Raw genomic sequence first — 19,387 nt, forward strand, 5'->3', positions numbered from 1 at the left:
CTTCTCCCTGACAGACCCCCTCCCTGCCTCTACCCCCACCCCACACTCTCTGTACACAAACTCCTGAAGGAGGCAGGCAGTCTCAGAATAGGTCTTCTCAGGGACACCACCTCAGGCATAGCCTCCAAGAAAGCACACTCGTATCTGCTGCGCATCTGCTGCGATTGGAGCCAGTGGGCTTCCCAGGTGGTGCCAGGGGTAAAGAACATGCCTGCCGATGCAGGAGACATAAGAGACACAGGTTTGATCCATGGGCCAGGATGAGCCCCTGAAGGAGGGCATGGCAACCCACTCCAGTGTTCTTGCCTAGAGAATCCACGGACAGAGGAACCTGGTGGGCTACAGTCCACAGGGTGGCAAAGAGTCAGACAGGACTGAAGCGGCCTAGCAGCAGCCGCAAGCGTGTGAGCTGCGTAGGACAGCGGCAGCACCCGCGCTTGGGCTCCACACGTCCAACGAGCCCTGTTGCGGCTCAGGCGTGCGGGCGGGGCTTGGTGGCTGCTCTTCACAGTTCAGCAACTGTTATTAATGGTCCCTAAACCACAAGACTCAAAAGAGGTTTTGTGACAAGTACTAAATGTATAATGACTTATATCTTGAGCATTTAATTAAAATTCTACCAGACTGTAGACTGCAGTCAACCATCTCCATTCCCTAATGCTGTGAGGTTTACCGCCTCCACAGCTTCAGTGCTCTGGCGTTGGGTAAGGAGCAGTCTATACTGTGGCCTAGGTTCTGCACGTGAATATTTGGGCAACACAAGGATTTGCCCTACACCAGCCTCGACACGGAGGCAACTGTCTTCCAACCCAAAGTCGATGCAACCAAAGCAACAGGAATTTAAACTTAGTGTTAAAGTGAATGGCTTTATTCAGATATTAGAGTTTCACGTCCTTAATCAAAAGCTTTCATTACACTGCAGCAGCCCTCCACTGATTTTGGGAATGAAGAAAGGCAGCAAAGAAGTGAGGTTAGAGGCACAGACTGCAGAGCCAGATGGCCTAGGTCCAATCCTGGGTAGGAGACCTAACCTCTCTGCCTCAGTTTCATCATCTGTAAAATGGAGAACAGATTTTTTTTTTTAATTTTAAATCTTTATTGAAGTATAATTGGCATATAACATTTTAATTTTAAGTATACAACATAATGATTCGGCATTTGCATATACTGTGAAATGATCACATCTACCACCATACACAGAAAAATTTGTTTTTCTTGGGATAAGCACACTTAAGATCTACTCTATTAGAAACTTCAAATAGGCAATACAGTATTATTAACTGTAAGCACCATGCTGTACATTAGTTAACCCCCATACCTTACTAATTTGATAACCTTTCAACCCCCTTCACCAATTTTGCTCACCCAAAGCCTTCCAATGACAACCACCAGCCAGTTCTCTGCATCTATGAGCTTGGAGTTTTGTTTGTGCTTTTTATTCTTATTTTTTTTTTTTAGATTGTGGGTGTAATATCATGCAGTAACAAATATTTTATCCCCATTTTACAGATAAAGAGATTGGGGCTTAAACAGTAAGGGACCATATCCCTCACTCTAAAGTCATATGGAGAACAGGACTCAGCTCTCTCCCAAGATAAGCGCAGTTTCTACTGGTCCCAGACAAGCCGGAAGGCCACGGAGGGCAGCGTGGCTGACACACAGCCCAGCTTGGCTGCCCGGTGAGAGACGCCAAGCCTAGTGCTCCAGAGAGCAGGTGGGTGGCCAGCCCTTCCCCACCCAGGTCCCGACCACTGAGAAGGGCTCAGCCTTGAGAAGAACTGTCAGAAGCCTGAATTCTTTGGCCTGGAACAGAACAGAAGCACAATAAAGGACAGACATGGACCTAACAGAAGCTGAAGATATTAAGAAGAGGTGGCAAGAATACACAGAAGAACTATGCAAAAAAGATCCTCATGACCCAGATAATCACGATGGTGTGAACACTCACCTAGAGCCCATGGGTGGAAAAGCCCATAGGGAAACAGTGGAAACAGTGAGAGACTTCTTGGGCTCCAAAATCACTGCGGATGGTGACTGCAGCCATGAAGTTAAAAGAGGCTTGCTCCCTGGAAGAAAAGCTATGACCAACCTAGACGGCATATTCAAAAGCAGAGACATTACTTTGCCAACAAAGGTCTGTCTAGTCAAAACTATGGTTTTCCCAGTAGTCATGTATGGATGTGAGAGTTGGACTATAAAGAAAGATGAACGCTGATGAATTGATGCTTTTGAACTGTGGTGTTGGAGAATACACTTAAGAGTCCCTTGGACTGCAAGGAGATCAAACCAGTCAATCCTAAAGGAAATCAGTCCTGAATATTCATTGGAAGGATTGATGCTGGAGCTCCAATACTTTGGCCACATGATGTGAAGAAATGACTAATTTGAAAAGACCCTGATGCTGGGAAAGATTGAAGGTAAGAGAAGGGGACGACAGAGGATGAAATGGTTGGATGGCATCGCCGACTTGATGGACATGAGTTTGAGCAAGCTCTGGGAGTTGGCACTGGACAGGGAGGCCTGGCGTGCTGCAGTCCATGTAATCGCAGAGTCAGACATGAGAGAGAGACTGAACTGAACTGACTGAGAGCCTACCTCCACTCTGAGAATCCCTGTGAGTCTGAGTTTTCCCTTTTTCACTCTAACTCGGGTTTTTTTTTGCTTTTTTTTGTTTGCTCCAGAGCTGACAATAAGGGAGAGAAGCGGATACAAATTTCTGAGCTAGGAATATGGAAGGGGAATTGGGCTGGACTCCGCTGCATATCAATATTAATTCTGTGAACCAATTTTAGCAGGTCTGCCCTAACTGGGACCTTGAGGATTATCATGGTTGAAAATATCTGATGGCCCCATCTTCTATCTCTGTCTGTCCCTGCCTGTTTCCTGTGTCTGTCTTTGTCTCTTTCCATAGATACAAATATACATATATAATACATACTTACATACACTTGTGTGTGTGTATATATATATATATATATGAAATATATACACATACATGTGTATTTCTCTGTCTCTGTCTCTAAACACTGATTTAACTTGAAGGATCACAGATGTGGATGGGAGAAGAGTTTTCTCAGACATTCACTACCAGGTTGGTTCTTGAACCATTGGATGTGGGTCAGATTTTCAAACAAAGTCCCACTTCTCACCGCTAGGAGTCAGTCCACACTCAGCCTGAATCTGACGGTTTCATATTCCCTCCTTAGGCCAAACTCACATCCTTTGTACTGCAGTTTGAATACTCACTTTAGTGTGTGAGGGAAATAGTGATAAGACAGAAACTGGCCTTGCCTGATGGGTGGTGAAGTTTGACGCTCTATGGGACTAAGGCACACCAAGAGAAGGGAAGAAAGTGGCAGAGCAGCTCAGAGTGTGGCAGGCTGCTGTCATGGCCGTGTATGAATACCAGCCCAGTGCTGGGCATATTTATCGACGCGCACAAACGTGGGAAAGCACTGTTTGTTTCCTGGAAACAGGTGCCAGTTCTCGCTATTTCACCAGATTCCCCAAGTCGCGTCTTCCTGAAAGAGGGAAAACTTTGTCTTCTCCCTGGCATCCACTGATGCGAAGAGAGATATTTGGAAAACAGACCTAAGCACCTCTCTTCCCTTTGGAAGACTGCAGGGATTTCCCCTTGTCCTCAGGGTAAGCTTTTCCCCGAAGGCCTGACTGCCCAGCTAACTGCTCCAGCCCCAGTCCTGCTTCCCAGGGCTCCCTGAACCTCTCCCAAATCCCTGTATGTCCAGTCTTCTGAATGCAGCAGACTGCCTCATACTCTCCTTGACATTCGGTTCCCCCAGCCCGGAAAGGTTTTCCATCCCTTATTCTCCTGGCAGAGTCCTACCTGGTCTCCACATCCAGCTCACACTGTCCCCAGGGACATAGTTACACATTCCTCTGAGGGTTTAGGACTCTGCCCTCGTACCTCACTGTTGTATTTCTATTCATATCTGTCTCTTCCTCCCATATGACCTCTCCAAGGTCAAGAACTCTCTCTTACTCATTTCTGCCTCCTCAACATCTGGGCCAGCGCCTGCAGCAGGGTAGATGTGTACTGGAGAGCTACTGAGTGGATGGGTGGGATGTTTACAGCGGCTGAGGGCTTAGGGCCTGCTTTTGGTGGAAGGGTGGATTGAAACACCAGCTCCACCACCTGCTACTCACAGGATTTTTCCAGTCTCTTAGCCTCTCTGCCAATCCCCTAATCTGTAAGGTTGCTGTTTTTGTTATTTAGTCATTAGGTTGTGCCTGACTCTTTTGAGACTCCATTCACCATAGCCCACCAGACTCCTCTCTTCCAGGCAACAACACGGGAGTGGGTTGCCATTTCCTTCTCCAGGGGATCCTCCAGGACCAAGGACCAAACCCACATCTCCTGGATTGGCAGGAGGATTCTTTACCACTGAGCCACCTGGGAACTCCACTTATGCGAAAATTTAATGATGTGTATGCAAGCGATTTCCTGGCATCAGTTCAGTTGCTCAGTCATGTCTGACTCTTTGCTACCCCATGGACTACAGCACTCCAGGCCTCCCTGTCCATCACTAACTCCTGGAGTTTACTCAGACCCATGTCCATCGAGTCAGTGATGCCATCCAACCATCTCATCTTCTGTCGTCCCCTTCTCGTCTTGCCTTCAATCTTTACCAGTATCAGGGTCTTTTCAAATGAGTCACTTCTTCGCATCAGGTGGCCAAAGTATTGGAGCTTCAGCTTCAGCATCAGTCCTTCCAATGAATATTCAGCACTGATTTCTTTGGAATTGACTGGTTGGATCTCCTTGCAGTCCAAGGGACTCGCAAGAGTTCTCCAACATCATAGTTCGAAAGCATCAGTGCTTCGGTGCTCATCTTTCTTTATGGCCCAACTCTCACATTCATACATGACCACTGGAAAAACCGTAGCCTTGACTAGACGGCCTTTGTTGGCAAAGTAATGTCACTGCTTTTTAATACGCTGTCTAGGTTGGTCATAGCTTTTCTCCCAAGAAGCAAGTGTCTTTTAGTTTCATGGCTGCAGTCACATCTGCAGTGATTTTGGAGCCCAAGGAAATAAAGTCTGTCACTGTTCTCATTGTTTCCCTGTCTTTGCCATGAAGTGATGGGACTGGATGCCATGATCTTAGTTTTCTGAATGTTGAATTTTAAACCAAATTTTAGGCTCTTCAGCTCCTCTTTGCTTTCTGTGAAGGGTGGTCATCTGCATATCTGAGATTATTGATATTTCTCCCGGCAATCTTGATTCCAGCTTGTGCTTTGTCCAGCCCGGCATTTCTCATGATGTACTCTGCACATAAGTTAAATGAGCAGGGTGACAATATACAGCCTTGATGTACTCTTTTCCAAATTTGGAACCAGTCTGTTGTTCCATGTCCGGGTCTAACTGTTGCTTCTTGACCCTCATACAGATTTCTCAGAAGGAAGGTGGGATGGTCTGGTATTCCTGGCATAGGCACATACTATTTTTCTCAAAACCCACATTCTGTCTATCAGCAAATCCCGCAGGATCCTCCTTTAAAATATCCAGCCACTTTTTACCTTTTGACTGCTAATAGCCCAATTCAAACTGCAGTCGTTTCCCACAGACATGTTCTGGTGGCCTCCTCTCTGGTCTCTCTGCCTCCTTCCTTGTCCCATATCTATTTTCAGCACAGCTGCCAGCTGCAGTCCTTTAAAAACATAAATCAAATCAGATCACTCTTCTGCCACAATCCGCCTTTGGTTTCCCTTCCCTACTGCAGACAACAAGGTTGCTGTTACCTCTCATTCCATCTCCTCACTTTCCCCCTTCCTTTCCCAGCTTCAGCCACAATGGCCAATGTGTTATAATTCAAACCTGCTGCATACCACCCTGCCCCAGTACATTTGCACTTGCCATTTCCTTGGCCTGGAATTCTAAAGTCTTCATTTTCAAAAGTCACGTTCTCCAGGAGACTCTCACTGGCTATTCCATCTAAACTTTCAACAATATTCACTGAACTTTCTGTCCCACTTCCCTCTTTATTATTAGCCTTTATCATTAATAGAAAGACATTTTTATTATTTTGTTCACCATCTATTCCCCTAGTAGAATATAAGCTCTAAGAAGGCAGAGGCCTGTTTTGCTCACTGCTGTGAACCATATCTAGAACCATATCTGGCACAAAGTACGTGTTCAGTAAGTACTTTGTTGAAATGAAAAGATGAAAACTTAGATTGCTATAAAATATGGGGACAGCAGTGTCTGGGCTGAGCTTGGGCCACTCCTTGCTGTCTCTAGGCAGTCCGAGCTGACTCAGGAAGCAGAACCCCAAACCATGCTTCTGTCCTCAGACTGGATTTTCCTCTTTTTCCAGCCCAACCCAGCTCTGCCCTGCCCAGTAAAGGGCTTGGCTGGGAACTCCAAGTTCCTCCTATTCGCTAGAGAGACGGGGGCATAGTACAGACTCCAGGAAGGAGTGGCATGTGACGATACCCTAGGACTTGAAGGCAGGGGGACACTGCTGAAGCTGCCTTTTGTTCCATTTTCTTGGGGTTCCCACAGGTTACTTTCTCAGGAAAAAATCAGTGCTACCCTTCTTGGACTTGTTTTCCCAAAAAAGCAACGCTCCTCGGTGTGGGTCCATGACATCACACTTCTGGGCCCGGCTCCAGGCCTACTATCAGACTCTCTGTGCAAGCCAGGAGATTCTTCTTTATACATAAATGAGAGCCACCCATCAGATAGTGGCCTCCTTGGGGTGGGGATTGCGGCCTTCTCACAACCCAGCCACCTGGTCTCAAGTTTCACCCCCTCCCCTGCTTTATTTTCCTCCTTAGCACTTACCACAATGTAATCTAACATAGAATGTACATATTCCACTTACTTTCCTGTGTATTATCTGATCCTCCACCACCCCCTTGTACACACCAGGAAAGGATTTTTTATCTGTTTTATTCGTTGCTGTATTCCCAATGCATAAACACCTGACACAGAGTAAGTGCTTTTTAAGTACTTGTCCTATGACTAAATCCTTATCCAAAGCCCTCCACACTAAGAGCTCATTACTGAGGGAGGCGAGGGCAGAGAGATAGTAATCCTCTTACAGTGAGATTACCCTTGCCCTCCAGGGACTTCCAGAAGCCACTGGCAGAGCAATCCTGGAGAATTCCTCCTAAGTCACCTATGCACCTTTCTCCGGCTGACCTAAGTGCTGGGCCACTTTGTAGAGCAGGGGTGCATTGTGATGGGGCTTAAAACAAGTGGTGCATTGTCTTCCCTCCCAGGACTTCCTTCCTTTTGCCTTATAATCACCATCCATTCTATAGGCCCCTTCTCACCCAGCAGGCCCCCTTTTCCTTCTCTGAGCCCTAAGAAGCACCAGGGGGCAGTACCATCATCTGAGCACCGATGGCCAGGTTGGCTGCTGCACAGTCAGTGGACCCTTCACAGACATCCTCCTTTCTTCCACCCTAAATAGACTGTGAGTTTGCTGACAGTATGCGCGTGCGTGCTAAGTTGCTTCTGTTGTATCTGACTATGTGTGACCCTATGGACTGTAGCCAACCAGACTCCTCTGTCCATGGGATTCTCCAGGTGAGAATACTGGAGTGGGTTGCCATGCCCTCCTCCAAGGAATCTTCCCAACCCAGGGATTGAACCCATGTCTCTTATGTCTCCTGCATCGACAAGTGGGTTCTTTACCACTAGCGGCATCAGCTGACAGAACAGACTCTGTCTAATTTACCTTCGTCTGCCAGTACCTACATCACTTCTATTCAAAGCACATCATGCGAAATGCTGGGAGGGATGAAACACAAGCTGGAATCAAGATTGCTGGGAGAAATGTCAATAACCTCAGATATGCAGATGACACCACCCTTATGGCAGAAAGTGAAGAAGAACAAAAAAGCCTCGTGATGAAAGTGAAAGAGGAGAGTGAAAAAGTTGGCTTAAAGCTCAACATTCAGAAAACTAAGATCATGGCATCCGGTCCCATCACTTCATGGCAAAGACGGAGAAACAATGGAAACAGTGACAGACTTTATTTCCTTGGGCTCCAAAATCACTACAGATGTGACTGCAGCCATGAAACTAAAAGACACTTGCTTCTTGGAAGAAAAGCTATGACCAGCCTAGACAGCATATTAAAAAGCAGTGACATTACTTTGCCAACAAAGGTCTGTCTAGTCAAGGCTATGGTTTTTCCAGTAGTCATGTATGGATGTGAGAGTTGGACTATAAAGCAAGCTGAACGCTGAAGAAATGATGCTTTTGAACTGTGGTGTTGGAGAAGACTCTTGAGAGTCCCTTGGACGGCAAGGAGATCCAACTAGCCCATCCTAAAGGAGATCAGTCCTGGATGTTCATTGGAAGGACTGATGCTGAAGCTGAAACTCCAATACTTTGGCCACATGATGCAAAGAAGTGACTCATTGGAAAAGACCCTGATGCTGGGAAATATTGAAGGTGGGAGGAGAAGGGGACAACAGAGGGTGAGATGGCTGGATGGCATCACTGACTCGATGGACATGGGTTTGAGTAAACTCCAGGAGTTGGTGATGGACAGGGAGGCCTGGCGTGCTGCAGTCCATGGGTGACAAAGACTGAGCAACTGAACTGAACTACCAGTAGCTACATTATAGTAGAGGCCCCCTGAGTCATGAGTCTGTGGCTTTATGAAAGAAAAGCACATGGAATGCAGATATATTCAGGGCTTGGTGTATGCGAGGGCACAGAAGGGGCTGAACAGAGTTTTCCTTTACTGTGTACACAGATTAACTATGGACGGGGGACTACACAGCAACATGCCTTGATGTTGGAACTAAATTGCCTACCTATTTCCTCTTACTATTACCTCCAGGAATAATAGCTCACATTAATATAATATTTACGGTGTGCTAAGTGCAGTTCGAAGCATTCCCCAAGGATTATCTCATTTAATTCTCATAATATTTAAAGATAGGGAACATTATTATACATGTGACATGCATTTCAGAATCAGGGCTATTTCAGGGATAAAGACTATGAAGTGTTGGTGGGAAGGCCAAACTTGTGTGCTGAGAGATCAATGAACAGATCAGAAAAAGGGATTTCATCAGTGTGTAAACCCCACGTATACGAGGTAGCATAACATTTCCACAGCAGAGTCAGTTCCATCTCTATCATGCCTTCAGTCCTGATACGTCTCAGGAACATCATTCAGGATTTCCCAGTTCTAGAGGTTTAACCTTCAAAATCCCAACCTAGGAATCAAGGGTCCAATGTTTGTGAACATTTATTTGTATGCTGGCCCCATTTTTTACTTATTCAACTGGCTTTCTTCCCATTTGAATTGGGAGTGAAGTAAATATGAAATCACCCTTTCCTGTCCTTATTTCCCACCTGCTTCCCAAGAAGTCTTCCTAAGAAAGGATCCTGCCCTCTTTAACTTCCACCAGACAGAGGCCCTATGGGGCAGGGCCATGTCTACCCACTCAGTGGGACCTCTCTGCCCCCCTTGCCCCACCAATCCCATGACTAGGAACCTCTCTTGACCCTTTGTCACTAGTGGTGAGCCCTGGGCCCCACTCCCAAGCACCTCTCTCTGTCCTGAGAACACGCTCTCTGGGCTCCCAGCTGGGAGTGACACATAAGATGCTCCTGGGTGCTCTTGAGTAGTCGAAAGAAGACAGAAAGGCAAGGACTGGTGACAGGGTGTGAGAAAGCCAGAGAGCAGGAGAGGCTGGAGAAAGCAGCAAATCCATTCCCCTCCCTCTCAGCTTGGAAACTGGGCTTGTAAATAACATCTGAGTGGTCTCTGCTGCTGTGTTTGAATCATGACTTTCTACTCTGCAAATAGACCTTGACTATCTGCTCCAGGCATTCCATGGGCACCGGGGGTAGGACTGGACCCTGTCCTCCCCACTCAGGGCACTCTAGCGGCAGGATCCAGGACTCATGGGCTAGCGGCAGGGTTCTGCTGAAATATGGTCAGTGTGACCTTTGCAACACGTCTGTGTCCCTGTTTTCAACAGTTCGTAAGAGAGATGTTATGGGGAGGGAGGTGGGAGGGGGGGTTCATATTTGGGAACACATGTACACCCGTGGTGGATTCATGTCAATGTATGGCAAAACCAATACAGTATTGTAAAGTAAAATAAAGTAAAAATAAAAATTCAATTTTAAAATAAATAAATAAATAAATAACTACCAAAAAAAAAAAAAAAAGGGTGGCAAATGTTGCTGTGTTTCCCGCTGGAAATAAACAGATTCAGATGTTCTGGGGGCACAAGATTGGGCTTAAAAGAAATGTGTGTTTAAGCCCTATAGAAATACATCCACTCACACCTCCTCCCCAACAAGTTTTGGGTCTCCCAAGAAGACTCTGTGAACAGGCAGTGAAAAGACCCAGTGCAATTGCTGCTGGAAATGGCTGAGAGGAGGCAGGGTGGAGAAGAGAACGGTCAGAGCCATACAAACCTGCAGCTGGGTGTTCTGTCCCCACTCTTGTGTGTCTCCATGCCACCCTCCATGCCTCCTGCCGTTTCATATTTTATGCTCCAATAATTTCTCTTCCTTCTGCATAGCAAAGAAGTGACTGAAGAATCTGCCATCTGCTGCCTCCCCCAATGCCCAGCTCCCTGTGCCAGGGTAACCCGAACAATTTAGGAAACTGAGATAAGATTCTTGCTGCCATTAAACATGGACAGGTCAGAGCATGCTGCTCAGCTGCAGTGAAACTCCCTGGCTAGTCTGCAGGGAAACAGGGAGACCAGAGCAGCTGGGCCATTAAACATGGATGGAAACCAACCCATGGAAGAAAGTGGTGGCACTTCTCCTGTTGGCCAGAGGGAGGGACAAGGAAGATTTAGCAAAGGTCAGCAGGGCTCATACTGAGCAGCATTCAGTCTCAACTACTCACGCCCTTCACATTCTGTCAGTTGGACAGAAAAAGCATGGCCTCTAGAGTCAGGCTGACGTGGAAAATTCTGAAAGAGATGGGAATACCAGACCACCTGACCTGCCTCTTGAGAAACCTATATGCAGGTCAGGAAGCAACAGTCAGAACTGGACATGGAATAACAGACTGGTTCCAAATAGGAAAAGGAGTACGTCAACGCTGTATATTGTCACCCTGCTTATTTAACTTCTATGCAGAGTACATCATGAGAAACCCTGGGCTGGAAGAAGCACAAGCTGGAATCAAGATTGCCGGGAGAAATATCAATAACTTCGGATATGCAGATGACACCACCCTTATGGCAGAAATTGAAAAGGAGCTAAAAAGCCTCTTGATGAAAGTGAAAGTGGAGAGTGAAAAAGTTGGCTTACAGCTCAACATTCAGAAAACAAAGATCATGGCATCTGGTCCCATCACTTCATGGGAAATAGATGGGGAAACAGTGAAAACAGTGTCAGACTTTATTTTTGAGGCTCCAAAATCACAGCAGATGGTGACTGCAGCCATGAAATTAAAAGACACTTACTCCTTGAAAGAAAATTTATGACTAACCTAGATACCATATTCAAAACCAGAGACATTACTTTGCCAACAAAGGTCCGTCTAGTCAAGGCTATGGTTTTTCCTGTGGTCATGTATGGATGTGAGAGTTGGACTGTGAAGAAAGCTGAGCGCCAAAGAATTGATGCTTTTGAATTGTGGTGTTGCAGAAGACTCTTGAGAGTCCCTTGGAGGGAGACTCTCCAACCAGTCCATTCTGAAGGAGATCAACCCTGGGATTTCTTTGGAGGGAATGATGCTGAAGCTGAAACTCCAGTACTTTGGCCACCTCATGGGAAGAGTTGACTCATTGGAAAAGACTCTGATGCTGGGAGGGATTGTGGGCAGGAGGAGAAGGGGACAACAGAGAATGAGATGGCTGGATGGCATCCCTGACTCAATGGACACGAGTCTGAGTGAACTCCAGGAGTTGGTGATGGACAGGGAGGCCTGGCGTGCTGCAATTCATGGGGTCACATAGAGTCGGACACGACTGAGCGACTGAACTGAACTGAACTGAACTGCTGGCTTTAAGTACCCTGAATCTTAGTCTGCTCGATTATGGGCATGCATGCTAAGTTGCTGTTCAAGAATAAAATGGGCTTAATACTTAATTCCAAAGACTGTTATAAGGATGAAATGAAGAAGCATTCATAAGATATCTAGCACAGAGTTTGGCCAAAAGAGGTCAGTACTCAAGGTTAATCTTCCTTCCCCTCCCTTCCTCCTGGAGGGGGATGAGTTTCTTCCCAGGGACACCCGCTTTGGCCTGGTGGGATCTTTTCCCTGACTCCTGTGACTTCCAGAAACCCTGACTGCATTACAGAGTGCTTGAGATGCTTGGATGGCATCACCGACTCAATGGACACGAGTTTGGCTAGGCTCTGGGAGTTGCTGTACAGGGAGGCCTGGCGTACTGCACCTCATGGGGTCACAAAGAGTCGGACATGACTGAGCGACTGAACTGAACTGAACTGAACTGTCTATCTTACCCCACTAGTCTGGAAGCACCTTGAAAATAGCTATCTTGGCACTACTGATTTTCTAGTACCCAGCTCAATGTCTAGCATATAAGAGTTGTTTGGAGAACGTTGAATTAAATTGAAAAAAAAAAAAAAATTTTTTTAAGGATGTAAATTGGATCAATGAACTAAAGGCAAATTACAAAAGATGAAAGGAGTTGAGGTCATTTTGTGAAGAGAAGGTCATCACAGCCTGTTGAAGCTCACAGGGACCTTAGCAACAATTGGTTCAACACACTCACTCACTGTGTAATGGAAGGGACTGAAACTCAGCAAATTGATGGCAGAGCCTGAAAGTTCACAGGGCTCTGAGTCCAGGCTCCATGCTGGATGACCAGCCTCTGTCCCCCTTCTCTGTGAGCAGGGCAGGACACAGCCCTGCTCGGGTGACCAGAGGTTGTGTGACTGACTGTCAGCCACACAGTCTGCCCAGGGTGGACCTGGACCTAGCCAGCTCTTTGGACATTCAGGCCAGCACTGCCGCCCCCAGGGCACCTGACGTTTCTTGTTTGTAGGCTGAAGGGCACTCAGCTCTGCGATCTGGGTTCTAGTGGTATTGTCCCTAGTTCCTGTACCCTGCGAGGTCAGGGGTTAAGTGAGAGGATTTGAGGAGGGGAAAGGAGTAGCCCTTTTCCCTTCACACTGTCTGCTCCCAAATAGCCCACTACCTGTTATTAAGTCCCCCTGTCCTTGTGGGACCCTGAGCTCTGCCCCCATGGAGCCGCCTTGCAGCTTCTGCAGTGGAATAGCCCAGGGCCACGCTGGACGGGCCCCTCCTCACTCTGAGTGGCCTGCTAGAGCGGAGGTCCCAGGGGGCCTCTCTGATAATATCTTTACAGGCTATTCCATGGGACCATTCTAGAGGTTAAATGACACAACATATGTGAAAGTTCTGGAGTATAGACACTGTCATCATAGAAAATATGTCAGGTGAGGGACTGAAAAGAACCAGGTCAGGGATGCTCCGCCAGGCAGACTTCTTACACTGAAAAGATTCTCAGACCTTCTACCGCCTGGTGCCCAGAGCGACTGCTATGCCATCGTCACCCAGAGGAAGGGACTGAACTTTTTGCTCTTGCTGAACCAGGAGTTCAGAAGCCAAAAGATGTGTGTGTGTGTGTGTGTGTGTGTGTGTGTGTGTGTGTGTATGTGAAGTGTCAGAATCAGGGAGAGAATTTTCTTTCATAATAGCAGAGAAACAGGAGACTTCTTAAAGTTCTTCCTCATAATAATAGTATTCATTGAGCCCTAAGTGTTATGTACCCCTTACCTATCAGTCACAGACGATCCTATGTGATAGAAACTCCTGTAGTTCCCATTTTACAGATGAGAAGGTTGAGGCACAGAGAATATTAGGTTGCTTGTTCAAACTAAGGTTTGAGCCCAAGCAATCTGACACCACAGCCTGAACCCAGACCCCTCATTACACAGTTCTGACTCTATTACAGAAGATCATTCTCGGGGTGCTTGCTGAGTGAAGAGCAGCTCTTGTTACAATGACCAACTGCAAGGAAATTTCTCTGGACCTTTGGAGAGAGATTCAAAACCCGTCTCCATTCCAGTTCTAGGTCTGCTTGATAAGCCAGGAACAAAGCTATCCTGTGCCTTCTAGAACCTTCTGCTCCTTGAGGCAGCAGGGAGTTTATTTGGCCAAGGATTCACACCCCAGGGGCTCATGTGCCTCAGCAACTAAGGGCAGCTCACTGATGGCATGCAGTGCCAGCCAGCTTTTGGACAGGAAGCTGCTGGGTATGCTTGCTCTCTGCCACATCTCTGAGAGATGAGATGGCCTGGGAGGGACACTCTTCAGAGCTGGAACCGTGAAACTTTATCCTCTAAAAGGAGGGACTCCCCCCCCCCCCCGGACCCCCACTCTACCACAGGGCTTGGCTTTGCTCAGTTGCCTGGTGGCTCAGCTGGTAAAGAATCTGCCTGCAATGCGGGAGACTTGAGTTCAATCCCTAGATTGGGAAGATCCCCTGGAGAAGGGAACTGGCTACCCACTCCCATATTCCAGCCTGGAGAATTCCATGGATTGCATAGTCCATAGGGTCACAAAGAGTCAGACACAACCAAGTGACTTTCACTATCTGGCCTCCTCCTGGAGGCAGCTGCCTTTTTGAATGCCTAGTGGATCTCAAATTAGCTTGATCCATAAGTTCAAAATATACAAAACCCCTCTACAGCCAAAACTTGACTTGTTTATGAAGCCTCATGTGTTAAAAATAAAGTTTTACCCCCAGGAAGCTGCCTGGCTCTTTGCCCTCTCCCAAGTACACACTTCAGTTCAGTGTACTTGGTACTCTGCACTGTGGGGTAACAGCAGGAATGAGCTTAAATTTTCAGGATGCTGAGAAAGAGGTAGAAGCAGATAAGACGAGCACACAAAGAAAGAAAGTGTAGTCACTCAGTCACATCTGACTCTTCGACCCCATGGAGTAGCCCACCAGACTCGTCTGTCCAAGGAACTCTCCAGAGAAAAACACTGGAGTGGATTGGCATTTCCTTCTCCAGGGGATCTTCCCTACACAAGGATCAAACCTGGGTGGGTCTCCCGCATCGCAGGCAGATTCTTTCCCATCTGAGCCATGCCTGAAGGGAAGCAGGTAAGACAAGCACACAAACCATGGAAAAAAGCTTAAAGATGTTTCCCACACCCTTAAGTAACAGACACTCTTCTCCATGGTACAATTTGGGTAAGTCCTGAGGACACAGTAGCTGCCCAAGGAGGGCAGACTAGATGTTTGAGGAAGATATCTATCTCCCTTTTGGAGATGGTGGTGACCCGGGCTCTATGTGAGTGGCAGGCAGAAGTAACAACATGCTGCTTACACCGCTTACATCTTCACAACCACACCTCATTTGACCCTGATGACCACTCTGTAAACAGATTCCTCCACCCTCATTTCTCAGACGAGGAAACTGAGGCTTAGAGACGTTTCTGAGCAGCCAAGAACTCAAGTGGCTTCTGACTCAAGTTCTTTCTCTTATGTGGCAGTTTGCTTGGGGAAGTCTTGTAAAAGCTTACGGAGCAGGAAGCCTTGTCTTCTACAAAGGCAGCTTCCTCCCAACTTTGGGCAAGGACCACTGCAGGCCTTGTAAAATCACAGTGGTAAAAAGTACGGGGGCCATGCTGATGAGGGCTGGTGGCTGGACAGCAGCAGGAGCAGCCAGGGGTCCTCAGGCCAAGCTGGGGCCAGGCTGCCCACCCCGTGGGGGCGGCTCCATGCCCAACAGAGATGGGGGGCGGGCAGCCCCAGGCCTGAGCGTGGAGGCCTAGCCTGAGAGGTGCGTGACTGAGTCTGGGATTTTGGAGGCCAGAAGCAGGCGTAAGATGAACTAGTGTCCTATTTTACTACCAAAGAGGGCGGTTCTTTGTTTCCAGGAACCAGCAGGAGAGGAAATGGGCTGCCTGGGTGAGGGTGTGGGGCAGAGGAGTGGGGGTGGATTAGATCTCTTGCATGAGGAAGTAGAACCTGTTGTCAAGGGGCTTCCCTGTTGGAACACTTGCTCTCCTCCTGGGAAGAATGGAGAGGCAGGGATTAGAGGCTGGCAGAGCTTTCTCCCAGCCCTGGAAACCTAGAGGAAGACCAATCAGCAAATGTACCCTGAAGAAATGGGGCTCATCTTGGGCTTTGTGTGATGGGAACAGCAGGAATCCCTGAGTCTGAGCAGGGCCAGGACTTGGCTCCCCTCCTCCCCTCTTTCTGCCCTCCTGTCCTCCACAAGCTCCCAGGGGACACAGACTGCTTCCCCAAATCTACTGTGCCACCGCCTTCCGGTTCCATCACTACTAGATTAAAGGAAAGCCATGACGGCTGAAGCATAGCGCGTGTGTGTGTGCGTGTGCATGTGCGTGTGTGTGCGCACGCGCGCATGTGTGTGTGTGGTGGGGGGGTGGGGGAGCGGGTGGTTAGGTATAGGAGCTGCGGCTCAGAAAGAATTCGCCAAGTACAGAGTTGGTCCAGGGGGACAGTTTTCAGTTTTTTCACAAATTTTTCAGTCCTTTGACTTTCACGAAAATGGACACCAGCCAGAAAGGATTCTCCTCTATTTCAGTGACAAGGAGCTTGAGGCCCCAGGAAAGGTATAGCCAGCATGGAAACACCTATTTTGTGCTTCTGCACTCACGGTCATTTCTTTGAGGCCCGGCTGGAATCAGGATGGAGGAGAAAGTGGCAGAGGTGATGAGGTATCAGAGGGGGAAGAAAACTGAGGGACAGGGACCCAAAGGCAGCCCTGGAACACCTGGTGTTGCTGGCCAACTTTCCATGTGGGGCCTGGAGAGGAGGTCTATTACTGCTACCACTATTATTGGTAATGACAGTTACTATTTATTGTTTACCTTGTGCCAGATACATAAATACTGTGGAAGGGATTAATGTACAAAATGCTTTAGAAACATGATCATCTTTAACCCTCAAAAGAATTAATAAGATAAATATTTTTGTTTCTATTTTTCAGACAAGGAGCTTGAAATTCAGAACTTTCCTGAGACTCACGGGACTCCCAAGGCCATTCTTATAACCACTGTGCACTACTGCCCAGGTGAGATACAAATGCTACCCCATTGTTTTTATTCCTCTATAGCTGGTGCCTGAGAAAGGAAGGCCAATGTTCTTCACACTGTTCATGTGCTTCTCAAGGCAAGAATACTGGTTTGCCATTCCCTTCTCCAGTGGACCACGTTTTGTCAGAACCCTGCACCATGACCAGTCCATCTTGGGTGGCCCTACATAGCATGGCTTATAGTTTCCCTATAGTTAAACAAGGCTGTGGTCCATGTGGTCAGATTGGTTAGTTTTCTGTGATTGTGGTTTTCTTTCTGTCTGCACACCAATGGAGAAGGATAAGAGGCTTATGGAAGCTTCCTGATGGGAGAGACTTACTGAGGGGAAAACTGACATTACTTTGCCAACAAAGGTCCGTCTAGTCAAAGTTTCGGTTTTTCCAGTAGTCACATATGGATGTGAGAGTTGGTCTATAAAGACATCTGAGTGCCGAAGAACTGATGCTTTTGAACTGTGGTGTTGGAGAAGGCTCTTGAGAGTCTCTTGGACAGCAAGGAGATCCAACCAGTCCATCCTAAAGGAAATCAGTCCTGAATATTCATTGGAAGGACTGTTCGTGAAGCTGAAACTCCAGTACTTTGGCCACCTGACATGAAGAGCTGACTCACTGGAAAAGACCCTAATGCTGGGAAAGACTGAGGGCAGGAGGAGAAGGGGACGACAGAGGGTGAGATGGCATCACCGAATCGATGAACATGAGTTTGAGTAAGCTCCAGGAGTTGGTGATGGACAGGGAAGCCTGGCGTGCTGTATTCCATGGGGTCGAAGAGTCGGACACGACTGAGCAACTGAACTGAATTGAACTGTTCTTCATTGTCTTAAATTCCTAGGCTTAAAACATTTTTACTGCCCCACCATTGCCCCCACCCCACCAGCCTAGGCCTCAGCAGTAGGGTGATTTCTGCAGCCACGGCAAAGAACAAAGTGGCCACATCCTGGGCAGATCCCGTGACAAGAAAGGTCACTGTCTCCATGCCTCTGACTCCCACTCTCTGACTGGGGCCAAAGCTTGGGGTGGTGTACAGTTTCACCCAGACAGTTCTCTACCAGGGGAATGAGAGAGGAAGTGAGTCTTTAGCGGAAGGAGAGTGCGTGGGTGCAAAGGGACAGTCTGGGAGGCCCTGGGGACTTTCCCCTATGCCTGAGCTCCTCCAGTACGCAGCCAAGTGCCCCTGCACCCCAGCCTCGGGCTGGGTTTCTGACTCTTCCATGTCCTGTTTCTGCCACACCCTCTATTGTGTAACCCCCCTCGCTTCCTTTTAGAATCCCTTTACCACCCATTGTTCCCCTCACCCATTCCTCCCTCCCAACGTCAGTTGAGACAAGGCAGGCCTGGGGGAGGGAGGCACTCCAAGAGGTTCCACCCTGGCAAGCTGAACTCAGAAATGAGCAGTTCCCGGACTCCTGGCATACACACACACACACACACACACACACACACACACACACACACACAGACACACACACACACACAGACACACACACACACACACAGACACAGACACACAGACACAGACACACACACAGACACACATACAGACACACACACAGACACACACACACAGACACACACACACAGACACACAGACACACACAGACACACACAGACACACACACAGACACACACACACAGACACAGACACACACACACACACACACACACACACACACACACTGGAGGCTCCATGAAGCCTGGTTGAAATGTGAGCCTTGAGCTTCTCTTGTGATTTCTCTTCCTTTTCTGTTTACTGACCTGGAGAAGGAAATGGCAACCCACTCCAGTATTCTTGCCTGGAAAATCCCATGGACAGAGGAGCCTGGTGAGCTGGTGAGTCCATAGGATCACAAAGACTCAGACATGACTGAAGTGACTTAGCACCTGGCCCTAGGCATCTTGACTTCTTTTCTGCTTCTTCTCCTTCAGCTCCAGAGCTGACCTGTTTTTATTTGATTTGGCTAGGACGGTGGGGGATTCACTGGTGGCTCAGAGGGTAAAGAATCCGCCTGCAATGCAGGAGACCTGGGTTCGATCCCTGGGTTTGGAAGATGCCATGGAAGAGAGCATGGCAACCCACTCCAGAATTCTTGCCTGGAGAATCCCATGGACAGGGGAGCCTGGTGGGCTACAGTCCATGGGGTCGCACAGAGTCAGCCAGAGGAGGCTGCTGGGTTAAAGGGAAGCCAGTCCCTTACAGCAGTGCCTCCAGTGAGACTGTCGAGGTCTGAGAGTCTCTGGAAGCACAAGTACCAAGACTCTTTTCGATTGTTTAACAAGAGAAACAATGGAGAGCTGCGATTGTCTTACCCAACAAAGTGGCTCATCTGTCTCCAAGGCGAAAATATACACCATGGCT

At 47.8% G+C, this 19,387-nt stretch overlaps 1 long non-coding RNA gene across 1 annotated transcript; it reads right to left on the reverse strand.

Annotated features, from left to right (window-relative positions):
* Positions 1–924: 924 nt before the first annotated feature.
* LOC128061887 (uncharacterized) lies at positions 925–19,387 on the reverse strand. The gene is made up of 3 exons (XR_008200750.1): positions 19,339–19,387; positions 5,538–5,668; positions 925–1,053 (listed from the first exon to the last, which is right to left on the reverse strand). It is a non-coding gene; the product is annotated as an uncharacterized LOC128061887 (long non-coding RNA).

This window comes from Budorcas taxicolor, chromosome 16, assembly GCF_023091745.1.
Source record: "Budorcas taxicolor isolate Tak-1 chromosome 16, Takin1.1, whole genome shotgun sequence".
Taxonomy (NCBI): domain Eukaryota; kingdom Metazoa; phylum Chordata; class Mammalia; order Artiodactyla; family Bovidae; genus Budorcas; species Budorcas taxicolor.